The following is a 12667-nucleotide window of genomic DNA, read 5'->3' as shown; positions in this document are numbered from 1 at the left end:
CTTCCAATTCTCTTTTTCCCTGGACCAAGGGAGTTGTGGAAGGCGGAGCCATGCCATCATAAAGGGCACAAGAAATGGGAACAGAAGGAAGATGCTTTGTTGTAAATGTGATGTTGAAAAAGAAGAAAGTAAGAAAAGAAAGAAGACCCAGCCCCTCCCAGGGGTGACCAACTTGCTGACTTCATACAAGTATTCATATTGGCTACTCCTCGCGAGCCTCCCTTTTCTTGGGGAAGTGTCCCCCGCACCCACCCCCCAGGCTTTTTGGAGGTCTGCGGGTCTCTTGTAACTCACACGGGCTGAAGGCTGCAAGGTTTCCCTGGTCAGAGGCATTGGAAGTCTGCCATTAGAGACCCAGGCTGCTATAGAACCAGGCCGAAGCTTCCTGAATACAGCTGTTTCAGGGGAAAGGTGGCACTTCTTAGTAAGAGAAACTTGATAAATCATCCAGCCTGATCATTCACCTTGCAGACAAGGGGCTCTGATGTGGTGGGGGAGAGGCCTTGCCCAAGGTCCCCTGTGAGCAAGGAGCAGAACCAGGTTGGAACCCCAGAGGGTCTGACGTGACTCCTGACCCACCAAAGAGCTGATAGCTTCAGGCTGAAGCCATGTCGCAGGAGGTGACTTAGGACAGGACCTGGGGTCTATACGTGGCATGACCTTCTGTCAGAACCGCACAAGGCTGGCCAGGACTGCCACAGTCCAGGTGACCAGCCCATCCACGAGGGGCAGACTCAGAGCCAGGGTCCCAGGGGCTGATGTGGCTGTGAGTACGAACATGTTAAGTGTGTGCCTTGTACCTGCAAGTGTTTTGAAGCTGCCGTCTTTCAACTCCAGCACCTTCTGTCCCTGTAGGGAGCACCTTCTGTTCTGGCTGGGTCTCAGCCTGATCCTGCAGTACTTCCGTCTGTCCTGGCTTGCACAGTCCTCGGCGGTACTGCCCGCTGATCTGCGGTGACCCCTTCTGGCACTCCTCTGTTCCACTGTTAACCCCGGGCTGTCTGTGCCTGCTGGCCTCCCTGGCCTGAGTCCCCTGGCTCCACACGATAATTCAAAGACTATCTCCTTCCATTTAGTTGCTCTGTGCCCCTAAGGCCTTGGGGTCCCCTGGTTCCTCTACTCTGGCCACGAGACTCGGGACAAGGGGCCCAGGGAGGATGGTGGGGAGCAGATCTATCTCAGAAGTGATAGTATACCATTTCCGCCACAGTTTGTGGCCAGCCCTCAGTCACACGGCCTCGCTGAGCTATCAGGGACATTGGGGATTGAAATTCAGCCATGTGCTCAGTGGGGGACAAATTGGATTTGGGGACTGTCAGTCTCTGCCAGAAGAAGATCCAGCTTTTGCTCCCACCCCCTCACTGAAACTGCCCACTTGCAGGTCCCCAGTAAGCTCTGGCTGCCAAATCTCATGGCCATATCTCAGGTCTTATCTTCTTTTCATCCCTCAAATTAAGACGCTAGCTTCTGCATTTCTTTCTGTCTCTCTACCTGCCGCTTCACAGTATAAAGGAACTCCTCCTCTTGGGGCCTCCATCTCCATCTATCCCTAAACTGATAATTCCCACATCTGTACCCAGAACGAGGGGAGCTATATTCAGCTGCCCTTCCCATGCCTCCGAGGATGTCCCACAAACGTATCCCACTCAATACGTTCACAGCTGTACTCACGATCTCATCGTCTTCCCTTCAAAGATGCTTTTCGATCTGTTTTCACCTGTTGAATAAAGGTCTCTGTCCCCCACCTGGCATCATAGTTTCATAGTTGGAAGCACTGTGTCCCCAGCATAATTCACCAAGCCCTTCAGTTGTGCCTCCTAAATAGCCCCAGATCCAGTCACTTCGCTCCGATGGGCTAATTGCTTTATCTGCTAACAAGGCCTTGATTCCAACTAGCTGCTAAACATGGGGGCCTTCCCCCCTGAGCTGTGTGTTCACTGAGGTGGGGCTGCCTCCACTTCTGATGTCAGAGCAGTAAATGTGGAGTCAAGGAACCCAAACTAGGGAAGCCCAGGGAAATGAGTCATGGCGCTGGGGTCCAAGTCCCCTCCAGGATAACTGGCAATTGTGAGAAGAGTTCTGAAAACCAAATGTTCACTGAGCTTGGCTGCTAAGAATGTCCTTATCAACTTCCCAGTACCATCAGGGGCATCTCAGCTCCCCAGTTCCTATGCCAAAGAAGCAAAAATTCTGGATAAACTTGAGGAACTATTGTATTATTCCAGGAGGGACAAGGGAAGTCAATAAGTTGCTGGGGTTTAGACTTACTTGGTTGTATTCACACTGCTGTTGTGTGCACGGTCCGGCACCCCACATCTGAACTGAGTCTCCAAGTGACTGTGTGTTGGTCTGGGGCAGGGGGAAGGGACGCAGGCTGAGAAAGGCCCCTTCAGCATAGAAAGTGTCAGAGGGAGGAAACCCTTCCTTCACACCCACGCAGCCACACCACTTCCTGTCCACAATCCCTCCCTATGTTGCAGCAGCCCAGCCTTGAAGACTGGGGTTTCCATCACTGAATCAGGCCCCAGTTTGGGCCCCAAACCTTGCTTGAGAATGATGACACTAACAGACAGGAAAGCAAGAGACCCAAAAGCCCCTCTCTTCTTTCCCATCAACGCTAGAGTTTCCATAGTCCCGGGTGTACTTACCAGGGCTGCGGGTTCTGTCCTAGCAGGAGCTAGAAGACAAGGGGTGGTGCTGAATCTCACGGACATGTCTTCCCTCCCACGATATCCAGGAAGTCCTGGCAAGGTCATCGGTGCCACAGCAAGAAGGCTTGTAAACGAAAGCCCGTGAGCAGAAAGAAAGGAGAATGCAGAGGAGAAAGGGGAGAGGAAGGAAGGGAAGGAGAAAAAGAGGGAGAGGGAAAGAAGGAAGGAGGATGGGGAGAGGGGGATGGGGATCCTGAGCTCTGAACCTAAAGCCTCCCTGTTCCTGGGCAAGTAATGCTGAATCCCCAGGGGGATGTGCCGCTGGAAGCCCCCTAATAATGACATGTAACTCGAGGAGGGGAGAGTGGAGCTGGCCAAGGCCAGAGTGTCTGCAGACCACTCCATGCTTGGAGTCAAGGGAAGTTTCCTGCATTGCCCATTTGGAAATGGACCTCCTTGATGAGATTAACCCCCACTTATCTATTTGGGACCAAAGAGGATCAATGAGTTTGCTTCCCCCACCATGGGCATCATCACCTAACGTTAGCATGACCCAGACTGAAAGTCTGTACTCAGCAGGTGCTGATGCTCTTGGTGTGGCATGCTTGAAGAACTCGTGTCCTAAATCTGGAGCCATGTTCAGGGCAGACACTGGCCCTGGAGGCAGCTCACCTGCTCTTTTGGGTGTTCTAGCATGACCTTTTCGGGTCCAATATTCTTGAGAAGATCAGAAATGTCATTGAAGATCAGGCCAAAGGCCACTAGCCCAGAATTCCGACCACGATGCTGAGGAAAGTGCGAGGGACAGTCCAGTGTTTGCATTCTAAGACACCATCCTGAAAGGCCAGAGATGGAACTGGAACTTCCCTGATTTCCCTAAAAAACCTGCTACGTATCTATCCATCCATTATCAAGACCCTTCTTGAACCAGTTTAAGTTCTCAGTGGCCTTGTGCGGGGCATCAGCCTCTGTTCTGTCCTGAGACCACCTTCTGCTCTGTCTCAATCTCTGGTCCCTCATTCGTGGACAGAGCCAGGGTCCTTGCCCGGGGCCTGGAAAGTGGCACTGTTCCCGAGGATCCTGGCATTCATGGAGTTCCTTGCAATCTTTCCTCTAGACCAGCAGCAAGACAAAAAAGTACCTTCCCAAATGTCACAAACCCACAGAAAGCTCAATTTGCCAGGCAGTACTTTCTGAAATTGAGAAAGTAAGAGAGTTGGAGAAACACTAGTGGGGGCCAGCATCCTGAGGTAAAAGAATGGAAAGAACCAGTGAATGCACCTTGCAGTAGTTCTCGAACTATTGCAGTGAATTTGCTAATTATTAATATTATTAAACTTTATTAGTAATTAATTACTCTAATAATCGATTGTACCCAACCAATACATTTATTTATAGAAGTAAATAATAAAATACTTATTTAAAAATAAAACTGTTAATGATTAGTCGTTACTAATTTATGAATTAGCTATTGTTTAAATGATCAGTAGTTAAGCGTCCATTGTGTATATGTATGTGGAGGGGGAGACCAGGACCCGCAAAGGACAGACACCCCCCAACACATGCACATACCTTAGAGAATCACCTTATCATATAACTTCTGAAATCTCACCTCCAGACCTTTTTCAGTTTGAGGAGGGGAGGGATAATGATGTTCTCCCTCTGGTCTGAACTGGGAACATTCCTACTTAGATCGTAAACAACTATAGGACAGGGATCGTGTTATTTATCCACACATCCCTGGTTGTTTAACACGGTGCCTAGCACATGGTAAGCACTAAAAATATCCATCTGAGTGACTGATGAAATGAAGGACTACTCCTTCCCTAGTCCTCATGCCATGTAAGTCCTCACCCCCATTCCACACCCCCATCATTTAATATTACTTCATTTGTGATATGAATTTCTCAGTGTTATTTCCGCATTTAAGGGCATGGAGCTAACCTACTTCCTTTGTTCCTATAATTCTTCATCTGGGTCAGTTTGCCTGTTTTAAATTAGGGATTCCTGTAAGTCAGCAGTGAAGTTGCTTCATAAAGATCTTGTAACAATAATGTCGAAAGCACAATAGGTTGATGATGATGAAGGTGGAGGTGTGGGGCAGAAAACACACAGGAAACAAACCTCTTGGTTGTTTTCTTCAATTTTATTTAAATGTTGTAAATAGTTACTCTATTTTTATTTGTTCTACAACACTATTATTTAAGTCTTTAATATTTGCTTAGGGGTACTAGACTTGACATGTGTACACAGAGGAGGTGGATACATGAATCACCAGTGGCTCTGGCCTGGAGGGGAAAAAGAAAGAAATTGAACAGATCAGTCGTGGGGAAAACTATGTATTGTCTAAGAGGACATTCCTCAGGTTATCTAATTACAGACTTTCAATGTCTTTGAGCCATTTTACAACTCTGTACATTATAGCTAGCTGGTATCAGTGCAAAATGATTCTCATCTCTAGACATGCAAATTATGTCCTGTCCCTAGAAGTCAATATACTTTTCTCCCTCCCTCCTCCTTGAAAAACCAGTTTGCTTCCACTGGCACGTTCACTTCAATATTTTGAATCTATAAATATGGTGGCTCTGTGGATTCTCTTTTGAACTGGTTACATAACTGCTCAGCTTCCCCATTGATTAATGACCTTTCATCTTTATGATCTTATTTAATCTTTAATAAGTAAAAATTTTAACATCTGTTCATTTCCTATCTGAACAAGGGCCATGACTTTGCCTTTTTTTGCACTTTATTTTTAAACAGGGCCAAACGACCCTAGTGTTGCTGGGCGAAGTTCTCCCCACGTGAACAGAGTCCGAGAAAGCAGGGCCGCGTATTGCTTGCCATTGAGTGTTGTCTCCAAGGGGCAGAGTCTCTGGGACCATTTCTCCTGTTTTGCTGTCCTGGTCTCTATTAACCTGAATCCTCTGATTGGCTCTTCCTCTTCCTTATTGTTTACTCAAACTCCTGAGCATCCTTTTCGTCACCACTAAATGTGATTTTCTCCAGCAATCTTCTGTGATCCAACAAAGTTGATCAAGAGCTCTTACTAAGGTGCTTTCCTCGATTCTGGATGTGAGTCACAGCACACATCCCATCTGATTGTTACTGCTTGTGCTGTTACCTAACTTCGATGAGAAAACGTCTTGGTCCTAAAGAGAATCTTCGTGGAAACATTTTCCTATCTTCTCTTGCGGTGGGACACATCGCCTTGTTTTCTTTACTGTGTATTTTCACATGCGTGGGCACCTTACTAACACCTGTGGCACCTTAGCTTTTATATTGCTCTCTTTGTCTTTCTTTCTTTCCCCTCCTCTGTCCTCTTTAATAAATCACAGGGCCCACAAAACGCCCACACAACTGAACGTGTATTTGCAAATAAATGCTCGGAAGGCAGCAGGACCCCAGGATGTTGCAGCTCAGGCTGTTCTCCAGCAGCCCGGGACATTTCATGGCATAACAGAGGAGCCGGGGTCTCCCCGACGCCACTCTTGGAGTGAACCTGAAGCCAGGGTGCACAGAACTTCCCACCTCCAAAAGAAAACGATGAGTCATCTGGTCCCCCACAGGAAGCTAGGAAAGTAAAAGCATTAGAGGCACCCTGGGCCCCAGATCGGGCTGAGCAAATCTGTGCACTTACCCAGACCGCTTCTTTAGGTGAATAAGGAGGAAGATGATGATGCATTTCACAAATACGCAGACCCTCTTTCCAAGCCCGGCTTCAGAAAGGCTCTGCAGCGCACTTCCATTTCACCCCCCAGCGGGGGTGGGGGGAGTGGGGGGCCGAACAAATGTGGTTGGTGGTCACTGAACATTCTTGGCCTTCCAGCATATTGGGTGAGAAAATATGGAATCCTGTGTCTTTAAGAACTGAAACTGGGTAGAAACAGGATTTGATACCCTGTAGGAGACAGGAGACTTCCCTTTTGCTGTTCAAGTTTCATCTTCAGTTATCGGGAAGGGGGGGGGGGGGGGTGGTTGCGGAGTAGGACCTGGAGCTCGGCGGCGCAGGTCTGTAAGCTGCTGCTTTTTGGAGATGAATACACTCTTCTTTCTTTTTGAATGTACCTCATCACAGTGAAAAATACGTTTAAGAAAGTCCCTGCTTGACTCTGCACGTCGCAGGGCTTCGCTGGAAGAGGGGAGCATGCTGTGTAGTTCCAGAGGACGGCCAGTCCCAGGATTCTAACCCCCCCCCCCCCCCCGCCTCCCCGGCGCTGCCCTTGGTCAGGCTCAGGGCCCGGTGGGCTTGCGATGCAGCCCGGGCAGCGGGGACCCCAGCGCCCAGCCCGGTCGGTCTGCCGGCCGAGGGAGCAAGCTGCCTGACGGCATCAACGAGGAACCCTACGTTGGAAGGCCTTGAAAGTCACGTGGTCCAACCCACTCTTCACAGCTAGGGCAGTCAAGGCCAGGAGGCCAGTAGGGTGCCCCTGAGGACAGTCGGTGTGTGTGGGAGGGTCAGGCCTGTCAGGAATCCAAGTATCTTGACTTCCTGTGGTGTGGTTTTTCTGTTCTTCCACAGACTTACCAAGCCGCTGCTTCACACAGGTTGTGTGTGTGTGTGTGGGGGGGGGGGTTGTGCTGGTGCATCTCGTTTACCCCCTCAACCTACACACCTGACCCATTCTCCACCCTTCTCTGCCTTCTCTGTGTCTGCAGGCCGATCCCTGCGTCCTTCGGCCGGGGCTCTCCCGATGGCGTTCACCCCCCGGGAGTGTGAAGGCAGGGAGAGGTTGGCTGGGCTCTTTCCTGCCTGTGCCTCCTGACGTGGAGCCTTCGTTCTGGCAGGGGCTGCTTCCTCTGTGACTATAGCTTCTCCTGCAGGGGCAGCTCATTTCCCCTGGGCCTCAGTAGTACCATTCTCTCCCTCTGCCCTGTCAGGCCGGGATGTGGTAACAGCTCCCGACTGTTGAAATCCCTTGGACGCCTCCACATCCCTTGTTGGTTCCCCCCTTTCCTGCCCACATCTCTGTAAACCATCCCTGTAGTAAAGTCTCTTCGGAAGAGCCTTCAGAGTGGAATCCTGGAACCTGATGGATATGCTGGTGAAATTTGTTCCAGCATATTCTAAACCAAGGGGTTAACGAAGTCCTTGCTAAATAACACGACCACCGCCACAGCAAAACCACGGAGAAAGTTGCTTTGTACTTGCTCAGAGTCTAAGACTCAGTGTCTATCCAACTAACTAATGCCCAGAGAGCACCTTTCTGGCCAGCAGGGCCTGCTCCAGGGAGGCAAAGCTAAAGGGCTGGCGGGAGTCGGCCCATCTCTGGCCCTGCCTGCTGCAATGGACTTCCTGGGCTCTCTGTGGGACATGCAGAAACAATTCTCTCAACCTCTCTCACCTCCAGTCCTGTATGTAAACCTAGTCTGCTCTTTGTTTCTCAAGGCCTGGAGAATGAAGTCGTCATCCACCCAGCTTCCTCAGCTAGAAACTGCAGAGTTACCTGGACACCTTCTTCCGCCAAGTCCAGTGGTCCCCAAATCCATCCCTGTCTTCCCTCTGTTCTCACTGAGTCCCTATAAATGCCACTTTGGACTAGTCGTTTTCAACCAGGATTAACTGGGGAGCTTTTGCAAAATGCAGGTGCTTTAACTCTCCTTCCCTCTGTTTCCTAAAGAGATAGAAAAATTTTCGACCAAGGTAGGATGTATCTTGCTACGACCCAAACCCCATATTCACTGAGTTTCATTGGTTTTGAGCTTCATTCTCTCTTACTTGCAATACTTTCTTCCCTGGCCTCCTGCCACTCATCTCTTCCACACACCAATGGAATTATCTGCCCCAAAGCTAAATCTGATCAGTTCTTTCTCTTATTTAAAGAGTTTCAGTGGCTACAATCATAAAAACCAAACTGCCTGGGCAAACAAAGCCTTTTGCCATCTGTTTTTAACCTATCCTTCTAGCTTCGTTCCTGGAGGTGTAGAGAGAATAAAGCAAAAGATAGAAGGAGCCAAGAGAGGATGGACAAAGACAGGACACGACCTTAAAGATTTAGGGGCTCCGGCTGCTGAAGCCAGGAGAGGAGCCTGGGATCCAGGACTGCCCTCCAAGCTCAGAATCCATGAGGTGTCTCTAAGGATTTCTATGAGACTTTATCTTCTGGACATTTACTTCATTTAACTAAATGGGATGAATTTTAGTTCCTCACGATCAGGAAAACCTAAGTAAATCAATGCCTTTCATGAATGTCTCCACCTGATAAGTACTTAGTCACCTTTCAACTAGTAGTTCAAACAGTGTCTCCCTTGAGGAGCTTCTGAGTTACCTGATAGGAGCAATTCTTCCTTCCGCTCTACTGCCTCTGTTACAGCTTTGGTTTTGTCTTATTCTATTTTAGATTCATTGTTTGTTTTTTTTTTTTCATTTCTTAGAAGCTTTTATTTATTTATTTGAGAGATAGAGAGCACAAGCAGGGGGAGGGGCAGGCAGAGGGAGAGGAGAAGCAGACTCCCCGCTGAGTAGGTAGCACAATGTGGGACTTGATCCCAGGACCTTGGGACCATGACCTGAGCTGAAGGCAGATGCTTAACTGACTGAGCCCCCAGGCACCCTGGATTCATTATATTTATCCTAAAAATTCCATATAAATTTACAACCGCCTCGTCAATGTCTGAAAACCACAGCTGTGTTCAAATAGGATTGCACTGCATCTATGGATCTATTTAGGGAAGATTTAACATCCTGATAATCTTGAGTATTCCAATCCATGAAGGTGATATATTTATTCATTTGTTTAAGCATTCTTTAATTTCTCTCGGCTTATATATAATGTTTTTTATATATATTCCGTGTTTTATAATATTCGACAGAGAGGTCTTGCACACCTTTCATTAAATTTCCCCCTAAGTATTGTATGCTTTCTGATGTTTTTTTTTTTTTTTAATTTTTTTTTTTTTAATTTTTTTTTTAAAGATTTTATTTATTTATTTGAGACAGAGAGAATGAGATAGAGAGAGCATGAGAGGGAGGAGGGCCAGAGGGAGAAGCAGACTCCCTGCCGAGCAGGGAGCCCGATGCGGGACTCGATCCTGGGACTCCAGGATCATGACCTGAGCCGAAGGCAGTCGCTTAACCGACTGAGCCACCCAGGCGCCCTTTCTGATGTTTTTGTAAATGGGATTTATAAGACTATAATTTTCCAGTTGTTTGTTGCTGGTGTACTGGTTTTTGTATATTGATCTTGTATTCTTTAACTTTGCTAAATTCACTTATTAATTCTAGTTGGATTGTTTGCTTTTTTTTTTTTTAAGATTCTTTGGGATTTTCTATGTAGACGATCATGTTGCCTGTAAATAGAGAAAGTTTTGCTTTTTGCTTTCCGAATTTTGTGCCTTTTAATTCTTGTTTTATACATTGGCTAAGGACTCCAGCACAATATTTACTAGGTGTATTAAAAGCAGTCATCTTTTCATCGTTTCCTATGTTAGGGGAAAGCATTCAGTCTTTCACCATTAAGTATGTTGTTAGCTGTAGGGTTTTTTGTTTTTTGTTTTTCCAGAATTACCCTTTATCAAGTTGAGAAGTTCACTTCTATTTTTAGTTTGCTGCGAGTTTTTAGTCATAAGGGAATACTGATTTTTTTCAAATGTTTTTTCTGCTTCTTTTGAGATGATGGTTTGATTTTTAAAAATCTTTTATTCTGTTAATATGGACAATTACATTGATTTATTTTTGAATGTCAAATCAAACTTTCATTCCTGGGATACACTCCATTTGGTCATGGTACATTACTCTTTTTGTATATTGCTGGATTCAATTTGCCAACATTTTGTTAAGAATTTTTGCAACTATGTTCATGAGAAATAGTGTTCTGTGGTGTTTTTCTTGAACTGTTTTTGTCAGATTTTGGCATAAAGGTTTATTTTTAAAATTAAAATTAGGGCGCCTGGGTGGCTCAGTCGTTAAGCGTCTGCCCTCGGCTCACGTCATGATCCCAGGGTCCTGGGATCAAGCCCCGCATCGGGCTTCCTGCTCCGCGGGAAGCCAGCTTTTCCCTCTCCCACTCCCCCTGCTTGTGTTCCCTCTCTCGCTGTGTCTCCCTCTCTCAAATAAATAAATAAAATCTTTTAAAAAATTAAAATTAGGGCGCCTGGGTGGCTCAGTTGGTTAAGCGACTGCCTTCAGCTCAGGTCATGATCCTGGAGTCCCGGGATCGAGTCCCACATCGGGCTCCCTGCTCGGCGGGGGGTCTGCTTCTCCCTCTGACCCTCTTCCCTCTCGTGCTCTCTGTCTCTCATTCTCTCTCTCTCAAATAAATAAATAAAATCTAAAAAAAAATTAAAATTAAAAATTTAATCTAATATATGCATAATTTTTTAAAAAGTCAACTTGTGCTAGAAGGCTTATGGCACAATTAGAGTTAGTTTCAACTAAAAATTTAGCAGAAGAGCCCAAAATATTTGTGCTTAAACAAGATAGGTATTTTTTCCATGTCAAAGCTGCCTGAGGGGAAGGGAGTCAAGCTGGTATGGCAGGGCCATTGTGGCATCAAAGACCCAGGCTCCTTTTATTTTTCTGCTTATCCTTAAGGTCACTTCATATTCCAAGATGGCTGCTGGAGCTCCATTCATCAGGTCCATATTCCAGGCCAACAGCAAAAGAAAGGAGAAGAAGAGAAAATGGGTATCTGTCTCTCACTTTTATAGAGACTTTCCAGAAGACCCTTTTAATTATGTTTCTTTGACCATAATTTTATCATATGGTCACATCTATTTTCAAGGAGGGTTAGGAGGCATAATCTTTTAGCTGGGTACATTGCTGAGGGTTTGGTTATTAAGGAAGAAGGGGAGGATGGATAAAAGCAATATGCTGAGCAAAAGAAAAGCCAGGACACAAGGAGTTCATACTATAGGATTCCATTTATATGAAACTCTAGAAAAGTCTAATTTATAGTGACAGAAAACACATCATTGACTGTGGGACTGATCCCAGGATTGAATGACATGGGGTACAAGGGACCTTTTTGGGATGATGGAAATGTTCTGTAACTCGATTGTAGTGATGGTTATATGGGTATATAAATTTGTCAAAATTAATCCAAATGTGCACTTATAAATTATATGTATTATATTGTATAGAAATTATACCTCCACTTTGTTGTTGATTTTTATAAGTATGGAAAATTCCAGCACTATAATAAAACTTCTCTTAAATTTTGCTCATCTCCTTATCTTCATATGATTGAAATCAGAATGCACATAATGACTTCGAATCTTGCCCAGTTACCGAGTTAGAGAAGACATTCCAAAGGAATTGGTAGGCTGTATGTAAAATTTACCCCAGCAGTAGCTTAACGCTGGTGATATGACCCTTGAAACCTCTCAGCTACGCCAAGATATTAAAGGGGAGAGAGAGAGGAGATTGTGAAGGGCTTTGTGAGGGCTGCCTCCATCCCCTACAGTTAGGAAAGAGAAATTCAACAGGGAGCTCATAGCCCTCAGTATGTGTCCCTGCGGTCTGAGGGACTCAGGAAGCTTGAGTCTGCCTTCTGCCTGAGAGATGCTGAGGGGGCAGGAATGCTGCTTTATTAGGGGAGTGAAGGGGTGTGGCAGTTGCCTGTGCTCATCTTTTGGGCTCAGGGTTTGTCCCAAGAAAATTACACACGTTTGCCTGTGCAGCAGTTGGTGTGGGTGGTCTTAAGTCAGTGCCGGCCCTGATCTGCCCTTGTCTTTCTCTGCTCTGTCAGCTGGAGGCTCAGAAGCCCAGGCTTATCTCCCTGCTCATGGAACACAGCCTGTCTCTCTCATAATCTCAGTGCAAGTTAGGAGCAGACACTCCAAGAGTGAGGAATTGGGCCTTGGCCCAGCTCTCTCTCAGCCTGGCTTTGCCTTTGACCCTTTCTTAGCTCCTAGCCTATCCCCCGCCTCCCTGTGGGCTGGGCTGAAATAGAGACCTCCTGGATCACTGTGCTGATCCTGAAGGGGCTTTTCTCTTCCATTCCGACCACCTGCACCAAAGACAGATGCTTCCCGTCGCAGGGTGCAGACCCCTTCCCCCTGCCGCCCACTGCCCCTGG

Source organism: Neomonachus schauinslandi, chromosome 6 (assembly GCF_002201575.2).
Source record: "Neomonachus schauinslandi chromosome 6, ASM220157v2, whole genome shotgun sequence".
In the NCBI taxonomy this organism is placed as follows: Eukaryota; Metazoa; Chordata; class Mammalia; order Carnivora; family Phocidae; genus Neomonachus; species Neomonachus schauinslandi.
The sequence above is the reverse complement of the archived record's forward strand: the minus strand, read 5'-3'. Positions refer to the sequence as shown.